The sequence below is a fragment of the Hibiscus syriacus genome, unplaced genomic scaffold (assembly GCF_006381635.1).
Source record: "Hibiscus syriacus cultivar Baekdansim isolate YM2019G1 unplaced genomic scaffold, ASM638163v2 tig00004013_pilon, whole genome shotgun sequence".
NCBI classification, from domain to species: domain Eukaryota; kingdom Viridiplantae; phylum Streptophyta; class Magnoliopsida; order Malvales; family Malvaceae; genus Hibiscus; species Hibiscus syriacus.
In genome coordinates this window covers 1,552,384-1,559,599 of record NW_024061992.1, presented here as the reverse complement: position 1 = coordinate 1,559,599, position 7,216 = coordinate 1,552,384, and positions in this window count along the sequence as shown.

The window sequence follows — 7,216 nt, the reverse complement described above, 5'->3', positions numbered from 1 at the left end:
CTCCACGACCGTCCATCTTGCGAGAGCATGATAAGGATATACAATCAAGTTGAGAAAATCAAGGGATTTTCACGTTTGAATATTTCTTTATAATTATCTGTAGTATCTGACAGTTACTCAATTTATTTTGTTTCCTTTTTATTAGTAGTTAGTTTCCTTCTTTTGTGCTCACATAATCTATATATATACTGACCATATCAATAAGAACAACAAGCCATATATTTCTTCATCCTATTATCTTCTTTAATTCGAGTTATTTAGAAGAAAGCTCTAATATGCACTTCTTTCATCTTCTTGATCGAATTACAAATTTGCTAAACTGTGAATGAAACATGCAGCTAGGATATGTCAACTTGATTACTAACCAGGTCGTTTATAAGTTAGTTAAGATGGCTAGGTTAGGAGGTTTTGCGTACATGTTGTTCTCCACGCCACCTACTAAGGTTGCTTCTCTTCTACACCATAATAGCATTGGCCTTACTATGGAGGCTACTCTTGTTATCTCATTTATTCATAAAAGATTAACTCATTTTTTTATTTCTTTAATTTTTATTTTAGATTTAATTTTTTATTTTCAGTTTTTAGATTATTTTACTATAATATTTTAACATATTTTTCTAAATTATTATTTTTATTTTAACATTAAAATTTTAATTGTATTCATTAAATTTTATTTTTTTTTCAGATTTTTAATTTTTATTTTTGATTTTGCAATTTATACTTATAAAATTTATCATTAGATTATGTATTATGCACTTTTAATTTTTATGCTTATATGTTTTCTCATGTAAAATTTGTGAAAAAAATAGGAATTTTAAAAAATATATAAAAATGAACTGAATACCCGTAATAAAAATTATGAGTACTTGATTTTTACGAATGCTTAAATAACATTATTCGTTATTCAACAATCAAAACATTAATTACATTTTTTTATTATCCGAAGAATTGAATATATGAATCTTCATACCCAAAACCGTATGTATACACTAACGAATACTACTCTTATCATATTAATGTTATTTTCTTTAATTCAATTTTAAGGATTCGATATTACTATTATTTCCGAGTTAATTATTGAAAAAATATAAAATTATAATTTAATAAGTATTAAAAATTACAGGACAATTTACGAAAAAATGGTCAACAAAAAAGATAACTCCACAATTTCCTCTCATTCTGCAAGAAGTTTAGAAATTCCAAAAGTCAACACTATTGAGTCATTCGTCGACAATCCTAACGGAAGACCACCAGATAGGGAAACGCTGATGCCATCCTAGCTGCCATTAAAGAGATCAACACACATTCAGGTTACGGTAGTTTAGTAAAGTAGTGGAATGAATCGAAATAAGGAGGTGATTCCTATATGGGATGCCGATGGTGAGATTAATGAGAGAGAGATTCATATTATCTAAATTCTAGATGTGGCTATGTGGACACCGTTTTTCGCTCGAGTTGGGAAAAGACCGATACCGACTCGAGGTTTTTTCTTTGAAAAGATTTTTTGAAATGTGAGAAGTTACCACTAATCATTTAAGGTGAGATTAAGATACCATAAAAACTAGGTGATTTTAATAAAACATTTTATTTTTATCAAAATACCGAGTTTTAAGGTCTGCGAAAATCCAGAAATCAGGTTCGAGAGTCAGTTACGCGTGGAGAATGATTAGCACCCTCACAAGAGACCAAAAATTGGTACCTCGTTGATTACTCTATATTTAAAATCGGAAATTTTGAGTTCGATCTTTATTTGATTTGAAAATCATTACGGATGCAAAGTTTGGAAAGAGTATTCGTTTATTAAGGTCGATAGCATTTGCCCCTAAGCATAAATGCGAGAGATCAACTATTGTGCCTAATAACCGGACATGACCTTAATTTCAGAAAACATGATGTGGTTTAGAAAAAGATATAGACATATTTCGAGAATCACCAGTAGTCACCCCCTGAGCATACTTGCGGGAGATATACCGTTAATTCCCTAATAAATGAACATTACCTTAGGTTTAAAAATAAAAAGCAATCAAACAAATTTTTATTCATCCTAATTAAGCTAAGGGTAAATTAAGGCTTTTTCCAGCTTAAAGTGTCAATTTATGAAATTTAAAGGACCTATAGACATAAACCTAAAAATGTAGGCTCTAATATTAAACCCATTTGATTTTAATCAATTATCGAATAGAATAACAGAGATGATCCCTCGAGCATTTAGGCGAGGGCCAACTCGTATTATTCCCTAAATTAAAAGATTAATTTGAAATCTAACCTAAAATAGAGGGTATAATATTAACCTAAATTAATTTTAAGATTCAAATAAATAAATTGGAAACTCGAGAAAAAGCGAGGACCAAATTAAGAATTCTCCTAATTTAAGGACTAAACATAAAATAAAAGTAATCTAATTTGGGACTAAAATGTAACATAATAAAGCAATAGCTAAATCAAAAATAAATCGTGCCTAAATTGCATAAAATAAAATAATAATAGCTAAATAAAAAATAAACATTGACTAGATTAAAATAAAACATAATGATAAAAAGTGTAATAAATCAAAAAAGGGAGGTACAATGACCAAAATACGAAAACACGACAAACATAGGTGGACTAAACAATGAATTTACCCAAAAAATATAAACATTCATAAAAATGGATGAATTATGAAACAGGTCCCTACACATGACCATTTTGTAAAAAGACGCAAAAAGTTGGGGACTAAATAATAATTATACCAAAAATTAACAGGCACACAAGAAAAAGGGGAAAATATAAAAAGGTCCCTGCCAGTGGCCATTTTGTAAAAATACGGTAAAGATCGTGGGACTAGACAACAATTTCCCCTGATTTTTTTCTATAAATAACAACTATTTCCTTTTTTTATATTTTTTATTTTTTCTTTTTAAGAAAAAAAGTATAGAGAGGCTCTCCCATCTCTCTAGAAAACTGACCCGTCGTTGGCCACCTAGCCTTTGTCAGCTGCCAGTGGCTGTTAGCCACCAAATTTTCACGTCTTGCTCGTCTCATCACGGTGGTCACGAATCTGGGCTCCGTTTTGCGAAAAACGGCCCCTAACGCCACGAAACAAGCCAAAAGCCTCTCGACTTCCACCACCCGAATCTCCACTGTCTGCCGTTGGATCGAGCCCAAATTAAGGTATGTTGGTCCCGGGACACACCTCACCTTCTCACCGTTCGGATCCATGAACCGATCCTCTGAACATCGATGGCGTGTCCGACCGAAGGTAACTCTCCTTTCATTCTCTTTTTTTTGTACTTTCGAAAGTTGAACAAATAAAATAAAAAAACACTAGTAAAAGAAAAAATACCTTGCAAATTTTGTTTTTTCCTGTTTTTTTATTGACTTTTCGAATGGAAAAAATGGAACCCAGATTACAATATTTGTTCGGGGTTTTATAACCCCAAAATTACAGATTTTTTGATAGTATTTGATATGAAATGATTACATGTAAATGATTTTGCGTGTGGTGCTTGCTTGCTTGCTGACTTGGTTTTCTGACAGTGGCAGGGGCCTTGGTTGTGTAACACCCCAACCCGTACCCGACCCGGATACGAGTCTGAGATGTCACATTAACATTTCAAAACCTTTATTCTTGTAAAATAACTGAATATTTGAACTTATATGAAGAAAATACGATCATATACTGTTCAATTGTGTTTGGTATGAAATTTTGAGATAAAAACGTGTTTATGAACAGTGAAATACGGTATGAACAGTACTGTGAACAGTAATAAACATAAATGAACAATGTCATGAACAGTGCTACAGTGACTTTCGTAAAACGTTCATAAAACTCGTAAAAATTTAACCGTTCGTTACTATACAATTATCATTTACATAAACACATTTAAAACATTACAAAACTCAATCGTATGACTTTTCAAAAACCAATTAGAACATATCAGATTTAATCCTTTATTTACATGCCAACCACTTTGCTTATTACAAAATACATACTATACATTTCTTTTCTTATCTGATCTTTGGAAAGGAGAACTGACATGTCTTGCATAACTTTTATCAATCTTCCTCTTCTCAGAACCTACGTGTAAAACAATCACACGCTAAGTCGTTGACTTAATGAGGCATAAAACATATGATATTACTCTACTCATATTAATGCATAAACAATTAATACTATCATATCATATAAAAGCATATACCATTTATAATACTTATCATTACTCATATTATTATCACTAATTCCTTTCTATCATGTAAGCATATATTGAACCTTTCTATACTCATCATCGGGCATCCATATCATTTTACAACAGAGCACACAGTATCATATCAAGTTATTTATTGTCTTTAAAGATAATGTATTAGCCCATGTATACTTTTGAGAACTTAAGGTATGTGAGTACATTGAGGTTGTGCACCACTATGTTGTCACCACATCTCGTATAAATGTCCCGAATGACTTATCTAGAGGTCATAAAGAACCTCGGCAACTGTCCATAGGTCCCAAAAAACCTAGGTAAACTGTCCATATGTTCCTTAGAACATAGGTATATTGTCCATATGTCTCAAAAGACATAGGTAATTCTGTCCATATGTTCCGTATAACATAGGTATACTATCCATATGTCCCGAAAGACATAGGTAATTCTGTCCATATGTTCCATAGAACATAAGTATACTGTCCATATGTCCCGAAAGACATAGGTAATTCTGTCCATATGTTCCGTAAAACATAGGTATACTGTCTATATGTCCCGAAAGACATAGGTAATTCTGTCCATATGTTCCGTAGAACATAGGTATACTGTCCATATGTCCCAAAAGACATAGGTAATTCCTCGACTCTTGGCATGTTAACTATATCACTAGCTCACATATTACATAACATGGTCATTATCATTTATAACATTTTTGTATTCATATCATTTTTCTTATAATTGCATGTTCATTCTATTCTGTCACATACCACATGTATGTGTAAACATATATCTCATATGCATAACTCATAACTCTTTTATTTCGTATCATGTAATACCCTTACAGAGTATCATATCTTCTTATCATGTATTTCATGTCACATATGAGATGTTATATATATATGGTTCACTTTCACATATCACATATTCCTATATACACTTTCATGTCATTCATTTTATACTCTATATCCTTATCACATAGCTTCTTATTTCTCATGTTCTCATGTAAGCACATATATCATGTCTTGTTTACTTATGTTCACTTATTCACATCACTTATTCATATCATATCTCTTTTAATCCCATATTTCCCCTTTTCTGTCACATATCACATGTGCACATAATCACATAGTTTACTTTCATATAATTCATGTCACTTATGTTCACATAGCTTGTATCACTTTGCATGGTTTCACATAAACATATGTACACATCACATAGCACCTATAAATTCATATATTTCATAGTTTTTTCACATAACACACTATCATATTTTTATATCATATATCTTAGAATAGATTCTTATATCATCTCTTGTTTCCTTTCTACCTATTCACAATCACACTAGTATATACTCATACAAATCATGTCACGCATACAATAACATAAGTACAATTTAAATTGCACTCACCTTAGCCTTGCTTTGATTCGATCCTAATTCTTTGATTGTTCCGAAACTTGTTTAGGCTCAATTTCTACATAAGCATAATTTCCGAGATGATTATCAGAAGCCTAAACCTTATAACTTGATGTTAATAACTCAGGCTAATTTAATAAACCAAATTTGAGCTTTTCCTTTAGGAGTGTATCGATGCACTATGGGTGCATCGGTACACAAAATAGCTTCGAAATATCCATGCATCGATGCACCCCTTAATGCATCGATGCATCTACCCAAAAATCATTGTTCATTGCATAAAAATTCACTCTTTCAACTTCAATTCTTCAAGTTTCATTCCCTTTCATTTTCTTAACTCAAATATACATGCTTAAACTCATTTATATCTATTTATTTCATCTTAAACCTCAAAATTCTATTCTCCATATAGAAATCAATAATCATACCAAAATTTCCATGTTATTCAAACTTAATTCTAACACTTCTAACTTCTTATTCTCATAGATGACAAGTCAAATTTATCCTCCAAATTCATTTAAACCTTCTTATTCAAAATTTCACTTAAAAACCCATTTTTCTCTCATCTATCATAACTCCTTTATCTTTTGATTTTAAGATAACTTAAGCTTTCCTTAAGCTTAGTTATCATCTAAGGATCAAAACCCAACCTTTAAATTAACAAATAATCAACTAATGAGGAAACTTACCTTTTGCTTGAGCTTTCATGTGGAGAAGAAAAAGAAGATGAAGAAGAGAATTGCTTGGAAGTTTATCTCTTCAATCATTCTCCACATGGGTATTATAATACCCATTAATTATTATTTAATTATTTTCCTTGTTCAATTACTCATTTGACCTTTGACTCCTTTAATATTTACTAACAACTTTCAGGAAATATCTCCACATAAAGCATTGAACTATTCAACTATTCTACTTTTATCCCTAAATTCTGAAATTTTACAATTTGATCACTAACCTGTAGTTTGATATGTTACAGGTTGTTGGAATCCTCGATGACCGGGGGTTGGTACAATAAGGTGACATATCTGATAGGGGATGGGGCGGCGACGACAAATTAGATTAGTGCTTCAGAAATCCTAACTGGTAGGAGTTGTGTACTGGTCTCGAGTTTGGGCTTTGACTGGGCTTTGGCCAAAGAAATGGCGATCACAGCTGCCCCTCCTTGCTCATTGTTGTTAAACGGAAATGAAGCAAAGATAATATAATACCATTTTGCAGCTTGATTATGATCATGCATGTACCTAATGTTTAGTACCATGTCTTTAGCCTGCTTAAGTTTATGAGACTCATAATGATGCTCTAGAATAACGATTATACTGCTGAGTTTTGTAAGCTCAGCGTTCGAATGTTTTCTGTTTATGGAGCACCATCATAGTAGGAATTCCAGCATCTCCTTCAGAGTAATGTACTAACTTTAATGGGCATATTTATTCATACTTACTCATGTTTTAGGTTTATCAAACTATGAGTTTGTATTATTTGGTTTCAAACAATGTGTCATGAAGCTCTAATTTATAAAGGTGTTTTTATAACTGTTATTTATGTCTATTATTGATATCATTCAATATGTTTGAAATGAAAATCAAAGGTTGCATCGGCAACCCAAATGGCACTTTAGGCC